This window comes from Nerophis ophidion, linkage group LG09 (assembly GCF_033978795.1).
Source record: "Nerophis ophidion isolate RoL-2023_Sa linkage group LG09, RoL_Noph_v1.0, whole genome shotgun sequence".
NCBI classification, from domain to species: domain Eukaryota; kingdom Metazoa; phylum Chordata; class Actinopteri; order Syngnathiformes; family Syngnathidae; genus Nerophis; species Nerophis ophidion.
Genome location: NC_084619.1, coordinates 67,833,793 through 67,845,616, shown reverse-complemented (window position 1 = coordinate 67,845,616; position 11,824 = coordinate 67,833,793). Strand labels below are relative to the sequence as shown.

The 11,824-nt window shown below is 40.1% G+C and overlaps 1 protein-coding gene across 32 annotated transcripts in view; it reads left to right on the top strand.

Moving 5' to 3' along the window:
- The first annotated feature begins 399 nt into the window (after positions 1–399).
- LOC133559662 (pleckstrin homology domain-containing family A member 1-like) overlaps positions 400–11,824 on the top strand; it is an 87,992-nt gene continuing 76,567 nt past the window's right edge. For all 32 annotated transcript variants that reach the window (XR_009808235.1, XR_009808222.1, XR_009808223.1 and 29 more), the window contains exon 1: positions 400–557. The gene's annotated coding sequence lies outside the window, so the exon portion shown is untranslated. The remainder of the gene's footprint in view (positions 558–11,824) is intronic.

Genomic DNA, 11,824 nt, shown 5'->3' with positions numbered 1-11,824 from the left:
AGCTTTGTGTTGAAATTTCCAATGTTGAAACAAAGCTGCCATGCAGGCAGTTTTTTTTTTCCTTTTGTATTTATTTTCTTTGTATCAATTTTGCAATTTTTGCAGAATGTTTCAATCAACCAATCAATGGTGCAACGCGCAATGTGGCCACTAGATGTCGACACCGAGATGCGCTCGGTTGTCTTTCCTCTGGCCAAGTCCAGCCGATAGTCCAAAAAAAGTCACCTCTCACTCTGACGTTTCTTCGTGAAAGCAGATATGTCATAAATACATTAAAACAATCATTCCCTTGGGGTGTTTGACGGAAACGACCGGAGTGAGCGGGACTTACTTGATTATTTGGGATGACTTCAGCCTCAAGCGGCGGAGTTGGAAGTGCTGTGATCTTCTCCCGAGCGCCGCTCTTCGTTTGTGACGATCTTCGGCCCTGCTGAGGAGCCACCGTGCCTCGCCTTCAGCCTTCAACCCGCAGCCGAGTCCTCGCTGTCGGCGGACGGGAGATGGGCTGAGGCGGGAGCAGGACCACCCCCAGGCGGCTACTGAGGCCACGAACTCGGGTGAGGAGTATGCCGACGCGCCGGTAAACGTCGCCGGGTTTTAATTGTGGTCGTCGGCGAGCTCGCGGGACCAGCGTTAGTTAGCTTGAGCGGGTTAGCATCAATCAAAGTCCAAGGCAACATTATGTGTTCTTTTTCATCATAGCCGAGGTTATAAAGTGACTATTCGTGTTTTAAAATGCTGCCGAGCGAGATAACTTGTGCGCTAACCAGCTAGCCGCTCGGGCTGGTACTGCTAACCGGGTTTTAGTCGGTGCCCGCAATGGAAACACGCACAGCCGCCTTGTAACGTCAGACCGACACTGGTGTTAGACGGAGCCCCTCGAACCTGCTGGGTGACGTCACTGGAAGCACCTGTGACCCCCTGCAAGTGACCTGTGACCTCTGCACTTCTGCTACAGCAGGGGGGTCCTAAGTGTGACCATTTGTGGCCCCCAGCACATCATTTTAAAAATACTAAAAGATACATATATTTTTTAAACAATAAAAAGTGGAATAAAAGAGCAAATTGGGGAAATGCAACGAGAAAAAGTTGCATTGTTGACTCTGATATCACATTTTTTAATATAATTTCTCAAAAAATAATAATGAATTAAAGGGGCAAGCAGCGATGGACGGGACCGACTTTTGCTGGTGTTTCCTGCCTTTACCCATTCAACATATCTTTACCTACACTTTACCTACCTTCCCTGCATCCTGGGGTCACACTGGTGCTTCTTTCTGTCACCCATAATGTGACGGGTTTTTACAAAAATTTTGTTTTGAAGGGGTAATTGCCAACTTCCTGTTGATTTTGGCTGAAGGATGTCAATTATTGAAATGTAGGTCTAACTGAGAACTACATAGAGGCGTTTGTTTCATGTCTTTCTGACATTTCTACCGGAAGTTACAAGCAGTTTTGTCTGTGTTTTCTTCCCAGGAGCAGTTTTGTCTTGTTTTAAAGGGGTAATTACCAACCGCCTGTTGATGTATGCTGGTGGATGTCAATTATTAAAATGTAGGTCTAAGCGAGGACTACATAGAGGTTTTTGTTTCATGTCTCTCCGAGATTCCTACCGGAAGTTACAAGCAGTTTTGTCTGTGTTTTCTTCCCAGGAGCAGTTTTGTCTTGTTTTGAAGGGATAATTACCAACCTCCTGTTGATTTTGGCTGAATGATGTCAATTATTAAAGTGTAGGTCTAAGTGAGAACTACATAGAGGTTTTTGTTTCATGTCTCTCCGACATTCCTACCGAAAGTTACAGGCAGTTTTGTCTGTTTTTTCTTCCCAAGAGCAGTTTTGTCTTGTTTTGAAGGGGTAATTCCCAACCTCCTGTTGATTTTTGCTGGTGGATGTCAACTATTAAAATGTAGGTCTAATTGAGACCTACATGGAGGTTTTTGTTTCATGTATCCCCGACATTCCTACCGGCAGTTACAAGCAGTTTTGTCTGTGTTTTCTTCCTAGGAGCAGTTTTGTCTTGTTTTGAAGGGGTAATTAATTACCAACTTCTTGTTGATTTTTGCTGGTGGATGTCAATTATTAAAATGTAGGTCTAAGTGAGACCTACATAGAGGTTTTTGTTTCATGTCTCTGCAACATTCCTACTGGAAGTTACAAGCAGTTTTGTCTGTTTTCTTCCTAGGAGCAGTTTTGTCTTGTTTTGAAGGGGTAATTAATTACCAACTTCTTGTTGATTTTTGCTGGTGGATGTCAGTTATTAAAATGTAGGTCTAAGTGAGACCTACATAGAGGTTTTTGTTTCATGTCTCTCCGACATTCCTACCGGAAGTTACAAGCAGTTTTGTCTGTGTTTTCTTCCCAGGAGCAGTTTTGTCTTGTTTTGAAGGGGTAATTACCAACCTCCTGTTGATTTTTGCTGGTGGATGTCAATTATTAAAATGTAGGTCTAATTGAGACCTACATAGAGGTTTTTGTTTCATGTCTCTCCGACATTCCTACCGGAAGTTACAAGGAGTTTTGTCTGTGTTTTCTTCACAAGAGCAGTTTTGTCTTGTTTTGAAGGGGTAATTGCCAACCTCCTGTTGATTTTTGCTGGTGGAAGTCAATTATTAAAATGTAGGTCTAATTGAGACCTACGTGGAGGTTTTTGTTTCATGTCCCTCCGACATTTCTACCGGAAGTTACAAACAGTTTTGTCTTGTGTTTTCTTCCTAGGAGTAGTTTTGTCTTGTTTTGAAGGGGTAATTACCAACCTCCTGTTGATTTTTGCTGGTGGATGTCAATTATTAAAATGTAGGTCTAAGCGAGGACTACATAGAGGTTTTAGTTTCATGTCTCTCCGACATTTCTACCGGAAGTTACAAACAGTTTTGTCTTGTGTTTTCTTCCTAGGAGTAGTTTTGTCTTGTTTTGAAGGGGTAATTACCAACCTCCTGTTGATTTTTGCTGGTGGATGTCAATTATTAAAATGTAGGTCTAAGCGAGGACTACATAGAGGTTTTTGTTTCATGTCTCTCTGACATTCCTACCGGAAGTTACAAGCAGTTTTTTATGTGTTTTCTTCCCAGGAACAGTTTTGTCTTGTTTTGAAGGGGTAATTGCCAACTTCCTGTTGATTTTGGCTGAAGGATGTCAATTATTAAAATGTAGGTCTAAGCGAGGACTACATAGAGGTTTTCGTTTCATGTCTCTCCAACATTCCTACTGGAAGTTACAAGCAGTTTTGTCAATGTTTTCTTCCCAGGAGCAGTTTTGTCTTGTTTTGAAGGGGTAATTGCCAACTTCCTGTTGATTTTGGCTGAAGGATGTCAATTATTAAAATGTAGGTCTAAGCGAGGACTACATAGAGGTTTTTGTTTCATGTCTCTCCGACATTCCTACCGGAAGTTACAAGCAGTTTTGTCGGTGTTTTCTTCCCAAGCGTAGTTTTGTCTTGTTTTGAAGGGGTAATTGCCAACCTCCTGTTGATTTTTGCTGGTGGATGTCAATTATTAAAATGTAGGTCTAAGCGAGGACTACATAGAGGTTTTTGTTTCATGTCTCTCTGACATTCCTACCGGAAGTTACAAGCAGTTTTGTCCGTGTTTTCTTCCTAGGAGTAGTTTTGTCTTGTTCTGAAGGGGTAATTGCCAACCTCCTGTTGATTTTTGCTGGTGGATGTCAATTATTAAAATGTAGGTCTAAGTGAGACCTACATGGAGGTTTTTGTTTCATGTCTCTCCGACATTCCTACCGGAAGTTACAAGCAGTTTTGTCTGTGTTTTCTTCCCAGGAGCAGTTTTGTCTTGTTTTGAAGGGGTAATTGCCAACCTCCTGTGGATTTTTGCTGGTGGATGTCAATTATTAAAATGTAGGTCTAAGTGAGACCTACATGGAGGTTTTTGTTTCATGTCTCTCCGATATTCCTACCGGAAGTTACAAGCAGTTTTGTCTGTGTTTTCTTCCCAGGAGCAGTTTTGTCTTGTTTTGAAGGGGTAATTGCCAACCTCTTGTTGATTTTTGCTGGTGGATGTCAATTATTAAAATATAGGGCTAAGTGAGGCCTACTTGGAGGTTTTGTTTCATGTCTCTCCGACATTCCTACCGGAAGTTACAAGCAGTTTTGTCTGTGTTTTCTTCCCAAGAGCAGTTTTCTCTTGTTTTGAAGGGGTAATTACCAACTTCCTGTTGATTTTTGCTGAAGGATGTCAATTAATAAAATGTAGGTCCAAGTGAGACCAACATAGAAGTTTTTGTTTTATGTCTCTCCGACATTCCTACCGGAAGTTACAAGCAATTTTGTCTGTGTTTTCTTACTAAGAGCAGTTTTTTCTGTGTTTTATTCCTAGGGGGCGCTAGAGTGCTATTTAGAGTTTTTTTTATTTTCGTGTTTTTTATTTTCATTTTTTTATTAGATCGCAATTTTTGCCAGTCCCGATGTGTGTGTCCAGTTTGGTGAGTTTTGAAGCATTTTAAGGGGGTCAAATTACAGCTCAAAGAGACAAAAATGACATTTTTTAGGAACATTTTGTTTAGAAGGGGATTCTTCCTGTTGATTTTTCATACTAATAATATACTAATACAAATCATCCTATATATTTTTATTTTAAATATACTAAGCCAATTACAATATATATATATTATCTGAAGCTCATATAGGTTTAAGTGTTGAATGAAAAATTAAAAATATATGACCTTTTTTTGAGTGGGGCACTTTTGGATCCTTAAGGATTTCTTTGGAATTTGATAACTGTCTATGCTAAAAAAAATAAATAAATAAATAAATAAAAATTAATACATTCAAATCAATTTTGCTATGAATTATTGACATTAAAGGCCTACTGAAATGAGATTTTCTTAGTTGAACAGGAATAGCAGGTCCATTCTATGTGTCATACTTGATCATTTTGCGATATTGCCATATTTTTGCTGAAAGGATTGAGTAGAGAACATCGACGATAAAGTTTGCAACTTTTGGTCGCTAATAAAAACAGTCTTGCCTTTACCGGAAGTAGCGGTTGTGGAGATCCTCACAGCTGAACATTGTTTACAATCATGGCCACCAGCAGCGAGAGCGATTCGGACCGAGAAAGCGACAATTTCTCCATTAATTTGAGCGAGGATGAAAGATTCGTGGACGAGGAAAGTTAGAGTGAAGCACTAAAAAAGAAAAGGCGACGGCTCCAGCCGGCGGCTGTGGGAGAGTTTCAGATCTAAATACATGATGAATGGGTTGTCCTTGTATAGCGCTTTTCTACCTTCAAGGTACTCAAAGCGCTTTGACACTACTTCCACATTTACCCATTCACACACACGTTCACACACTGATGGAGGGAGCTGCCATGCAAGGCACTAACCATCACCCATCAAGAGCAAGGGTGAAGTGTCTTTCTCAGAACACAACGCACGTGACAAGGTTGGTACTAGGTGGGGATTGAACCAGGGACCCTCCGGTTGCGCACGGCCACTCTCCCACTGCGCCACGCAGGATAATTCTGGAAGATCCCTTATCTGCTAATTGTTTTAATAGTGTTTTAGTGAGATTGTAAAGTCATACCTGAAAGTCGGATGGCTGCGGTGATGTCTCCATTATTAATTGAACAAATTGCAAAAGATTCAGCAACACAAATGTCTAAAATACTGTGTAATTATGCGATGAAAATTAATAATGGAGAAGTCAAAGAAGAAAGATTAATAATGGAGAAGTCAAAGAAGAAAGATGTAGTTGGGAAGCGGCTGCCTTTAGCAACACAAACACAGCCGGTGTTTCCTTATTTACATTCCCAAAGGTGAAGCTTTGCTATGGAACAGAGCGGTCAAGCAAACATGGTTCCCTACCACATGTCCACCGGCAGGTTTCGGTGAGAAAATTGTGGTAATAAGTCGGCTCTTACTGTAGACATGAGCGGAGCTTGTGTCGTTCCTCCTGCAGCTGTCACTTTCTTGGCTCCTCCGTGGCTTCCCTCAGAGACACTGGTGGTCACCACACCCCTCCGACTTTCAGGTATGACTATATAATCTCACTAAAACACTAGTAACACAATAAGCAGATAAGGGATTTTCCAGAATTATCCGAGTAAATGTGTCTAATAACATCTGAATCGCTCCCACTGCCCTCGTCTTTCCCTTTTTTTTTTTCTTGTCCTTCACTCTCACTTTCCTCATCCACGAATCTTTCATCCTCGCTCAAATTAATGGGGAAATTCTCGCTTTCTCGGTCCGAATCGCTCTCGCTGCTGGTGGCCATGATTGTAAACAATATGAGGATGTGAGGAGTTCCACAACCCGTGACATCACGCGCACATCGTCTGCTACTTCCGGTACAGGCAAGGCTTTTACCGGATTTAGTAGAGAACATTGACGATAAAGTCAATGTTCTCTACTAAATCCTTTCAGCAAAAATATGGCAATATGGCGAAATGATCAAGTATGCCTCATAGGATGGACCTGCTATCCCCGTTTAAATAAGAACATCTCATTTCAGTAGGCCTTTAAAATCAACATTATATTTGTAAATATTAGTAACATTCTTGCAGTTATTCTATACCGCTCGTCCTCATGTGAGCTGGAGCCTATCACAGGATGAATTAAGCCTCATGCATGCCTGGGTGACGTCATTGGAAGCACCTGTGACCCCCTTCTGACTTCCCGGAAGTAATCTGTGACCTTTCCACTTCTCCTATAGGGACTTGGTCATTTAAAATGAGTTTTATCATGGTGAACATATTTAAAGGCTTACTGAAATGAGATTTTCTTATTCAGACGGGGATTGTGGTGACTCTCGCCCCATTCTTGTTTTTCAATTACTGAGCATTTCGTGAAAGCTGCTTTTATACCCAATCATGGCACCCACCTGTTCCCAATTAGCCTGCACACCTGTGGGATGTTCCAAATAAGTCAGGAGTAGGGAACCTGTGGCTCTTTTGATGACTGCATCTGGCTCTCGGATAAATCTGAGCTGACACTGCTTAACACAATAAGTAATGACTAATTCCACTTGTAATCAAAATGTTAAAAATAACGTTCCAAATATTAAACATGCTCATGCATTTGAATCCATCCATCCTTTTTTCTACCGCACTTGTTCAAGAAATTGCATGATTTATTTATTATTGGTTCTTCACACCACCAAACATTGACATGAAAGCCTTTTTCAGGGTTACGATATTTTTTTATTTTTCAATAAGTCTCTCAGTTGCTTTCCAGCAATTGTCTTTTTCTCTTTTGTTCTCGCTCGCGCTTTGGCTCCAGCTCCAACCCTGTCTCTCCTCCCGGCTGCTGCTTATAACAGACCGACAAGGTGATTAGATAACAAGGCCCAAGTGGGCCATGTACGCACCTGTCGCTGATTTCGAGGCCGGTCCTGGCACACCCCGCTTTGCTGCAGGACCGCAGGCCACGCCCCTCCACAGTTAGCATCAGAATATCTACGTTATTACAAAGAATACGAGACCTATTATACTCTAGTAATGTTGGTCTTACTTAAACATGCACGCGTTTAGTTGTGTTCAGTGTTGAAAAAAAAAAATGATATGGCTCTTACGGAAATACATTTTAAAATATTTGGATTCTTGGCTCTCTCAGCCAAAAAGGTTCCCGACCCCTGAAATAAGTGTTTGATGAACATTCTTCAACTTTATCAGTGTTTATTGCCACGTTTCCCAACTTCTTTGTCACGTGTTGCTGGCATCAAATTCTAAAAATAATGATTATTTGCACAAAAAAAAAATGTTTATCAGTTTGAACATCAAATATGTTGTCTTTGTCGCATATTCAACTGAATATGGGTTGAAAATGATTTGCAAATCATTGTATTCCATTTATATTTACATCTAACACAACTTCCCAACTCATATGGAAACGGGGATTGTGTATATATATGTATATATATGTATATATGTATATGTAGCTCGCCAGCTGAAAAAGTGTGTTCATCCATGCTTTACACCAACAAATAGGGATGCTTGTAACTCTAATCTTTGCTTGCAACACAAAGCTTACATTGGCTATAACCCGTATTAAAAAAATGGCAAAATATACCTCCTGAATCCTTAACTAATTAATTATTAATTAATTTTGATACGCGATCATCAGTAAAGTAGGTTTGGCCAGCCCTGGACGTGCACAATTATGGGGGCAAAACACTCTCAACTAGGGATGCACCGATTAATCGGTAACCGAATATGGCAAAAAAAGCCACATTCGGCGTTCGGTGGAATGAGTTAAGAACAAGGCCGAATAGTGGCGTGTGACGCAATTTTTTGACGCGGTGACGCAATCAACCAACGTGCGGTGACGTTGGGATATGTTGTGTACCTGTATAAGTGTATGAGGTTACAAGCACACACTTATTGAGATTGAGTGGGTCCTCTGTTTACATTATTAGCCTGTTGTGTAGGCTACCTGTATAAGTGTAAGAGGTTATAAGCACCAGAGGTGGGTAGTAACGCGCTACATTTACTCCTTTACATTTACTTGAGTAACTTTTGGGATAAATTGTACTACTACGAGTAGTTTTTATGCAACATACTTTTACTTTTACTTGAGTATTTTTATAGAGAAGAAATGCTACTTTTACTCCGTTCCATTTAGCTACATTAAACTCGCTACTCGCTACTTTTTTTTTATCGATCTATTAATGTTTGTTTTGGTTAATGACAGAGCGTCAAAGTAGAATCTACGCATGCCTGCGTTTCACCAATCACATGCAGTCACTGGTGACGTTGGACCAATCAAACAGAGCCAGGCGGTCACATGACCCGACTTAAAAAAAGTTAAAAGACGTATTCGGGTGTTACCATTTAGTGGTCAATTGTACGGTCTATGTACTGTACTGTGTAATTTACTAATACAAGTTTCAATCAATCAATCAAAAGTGTAAAGGAAAAAAGAGACTTTTTATTTCAGCCGTACTTCCCGTCAAAAGCCTAAAGACTGATCGCACAGTTCCTGTCTTCACAATAAAAGCGCCACTCCATCGCGCCTGCGTTAGCAAAATAAGAGTCTCCGAAAGCCAGCGCAAACAAGCTAGCAAGCTACAGAGTTTGCCGCCAATGTATTTCTTGTAAAGTGTATAAAAACGAATATTGAAGCTGGACAAATAAGATGCCAAAAACCAACGACTTTCATGTGTTATTGGACAGAAAAGAGGAACTTTTTTTCTCTTCCATTTGAAAACGTGGACGTCTGAATCCAATCATTGCAATTCATCAGAATCAGGTAATACACCAACTTATATTCTTGTCTTCATGAAAGATAGGAATGTATATGTTAAACATGCATGTATATTCATTAAAACACCTTCAACATGTGAACAAAAACGGCAAAATAAATAAATATAAATTATATACTGTATATATAAATGTATGTATGTGTATATATATATATTTAATATATATATATATACATATATATATATGATATTTGTGTGTATAAATGATATGTGTGTATATGTATATATGAGGTAGATCACCTCGACTTGGTCATTTACTAAGTAATTGATAAACGTTGAAAAACTTATTGGGGTGTTACCATTTAGTGGTCAATTGTACGGAATATGTACTGCACTGTACAATCTACTAATATAAGTTTTAATCAATCAATCAAATCAATGAATGCCTACAGAGGCTATGGTGCTGTTGAGTTATTGTGGCTCAATGTGCCATTTTTTTATTTCATTTTGATGTACTATTATTTAATATATATTATTGTTGTAGTTGCTTAAGAGATATTCCTGGCTCTGAATTTGCTCATTGCTATTTTTATGTTTTTGTGCATTATTTGTTGCCGTCATCAGGTTACTCATCAGTTACTCAGTACTTGAGTAGTTTTTTCACAACATACTTTTTACTTTTACTCAAGTAAATATTTGGGTGACTACTCCTTACTTTTACTTGAGTAATACATCTCTAAAGTAACTGTACTCTTACCTGAGTACAATTTCTGGCTACTCTACCCACCTCTGATAAGCACACATTTAATTGAGATTTACTTTAGCCTTCTGTTTACATTATTAGCATTTCTACTGTGGCTAAGCAGACTTTTGCTAAAAGGACAATAATTCATTTGTTGTTGGTTTATCCACTTTAATGCACTTTATTTTTTTTTTGAATGCATGTTTTGTTTGAAGGCCTAATATAAATGAAAAACTTTGTGCTTTTTTTGAACAGCAAAGGCTACTGGAATATTTAAAAAATGTCAATATTCAATAAATTACTTTATTTGAAAAACATGTCTAAATATTTATTCTAGGCTATTTATGCAATATAAAAAAATTGTGAAAAACTGCATTCATTATTCGGTATTCGGCTTCGGCCACAAATTTTCATTTCGGTGCATCCCTACTCTCAACCCCTTTTTTGTGTTCTTTTTATAGGCAAGGTTACTTGCTATGCCCGCCTTTGAGGTCAGTGATGTTCCTTCTGTGGAGCAAACACATTGGCTTCACAACACGGTGTTAATCATGCCGACCTCCACTAGCTTTCATCTTCTCTTTGTGTTAATCCACCACCGTGACAGAAAAGTAGAACAGCATTTGCAGGCTTAGAACTGTTTAAAAGACTCCCGTGTCTCTGTGACACCATGGCTGGTGCCCAGCCCACCACAATGCATTTGGTGCAAGCTCAGCTACCTTGCACAAGAGCACGTCAGCAATACACCTTGGGTGTGTAGACGTTCTCAAAATCCCTTAGTCAGGCCCGACTACGTCTCCTGGGTAACATAAGCTCCAACAGTCGCCAGCAGCAGCTGTTCCTTGGTCCTAGGGAAAATATTGGGGGTGCCCAGGTGGCCCTGCGTGACCAGTTGGCCGCCATGTGACGCCGGACCAAGGCTGCAGCCTGGCAAATGTTGGCCGCCCTCCTAAGTAACGCACAAAAGAGTCTGTCTCCTTCCTTTGGGCAGGAAACTCTTCCAGAAATGTCCAATCTTGCCGTACAAAACCTGCACAAATTGCTATTAGTAGTTAAGAAGACACGGAAACAGGCGTGTGCCAGGGGTGAAAACACAATGGCAGGCTGTCAAGTGCATGCCAGAGCAACAGGTGGCGATGCAGTTCAGCCAAGTAGACCGGGAACTCATGATGATCTCAGTATTTCTCAGACAATAAAGAAATCCTTTCATTTTCTCAAAAATGGACAGCGCGTCTTATAACCCGGTGCGCCTGATGTACAGCATAATTCTGCTTGTGCTTACCAACCTCAAAGCAATTTAATGTGGTACATTGTGTAATAAGTGTGATCAGTTGATGGCAGTCACACATAAGAGATATGTGCGGCCTGCAAGAGGGCGCTAGTAAACAACACCAAAACTTTAAAGGCCTACGGAAAGCCACTACTACCGACCACGCAGTCTGATAGTTTATATATCAATGATGAAATATTAACATTGCAACTTACTAAAGTGCAATTTTAAATTGCGCGCCGAAAAATCCTGCTGAAAACGCCTCGGTATGATGACGCCTGCACGTGACGTCACGGATTGTAGAGGACATTTTGTTCCAGCATCGTGCCCAGCTATTAAGTCGTCTGTTTTCATCGCAAAATTCCACAGTATTCTGGACATCTGTGTTGGTTAATCTTTTGCAATTTGTTCAAAGAACAATGGAGACATCAAAGAAGAAAGCTGTAGGTGGGAAGCGGTGTATTGCGGCCGGCTTTAGCAACACAAACACAGCCGGTTTTTCATTATTTACATTCCCAAAAGATGACAGTCAAGCTTTACTATGGAACAGCGATGTCAAGCGAACACGGTTGTATTGGACCACACACACAAAGTAAAGTGTATTATGCAGCGATTATTTTGAAAAATGAATAACATTATACCATTCTACATTCTGAAGGAGATC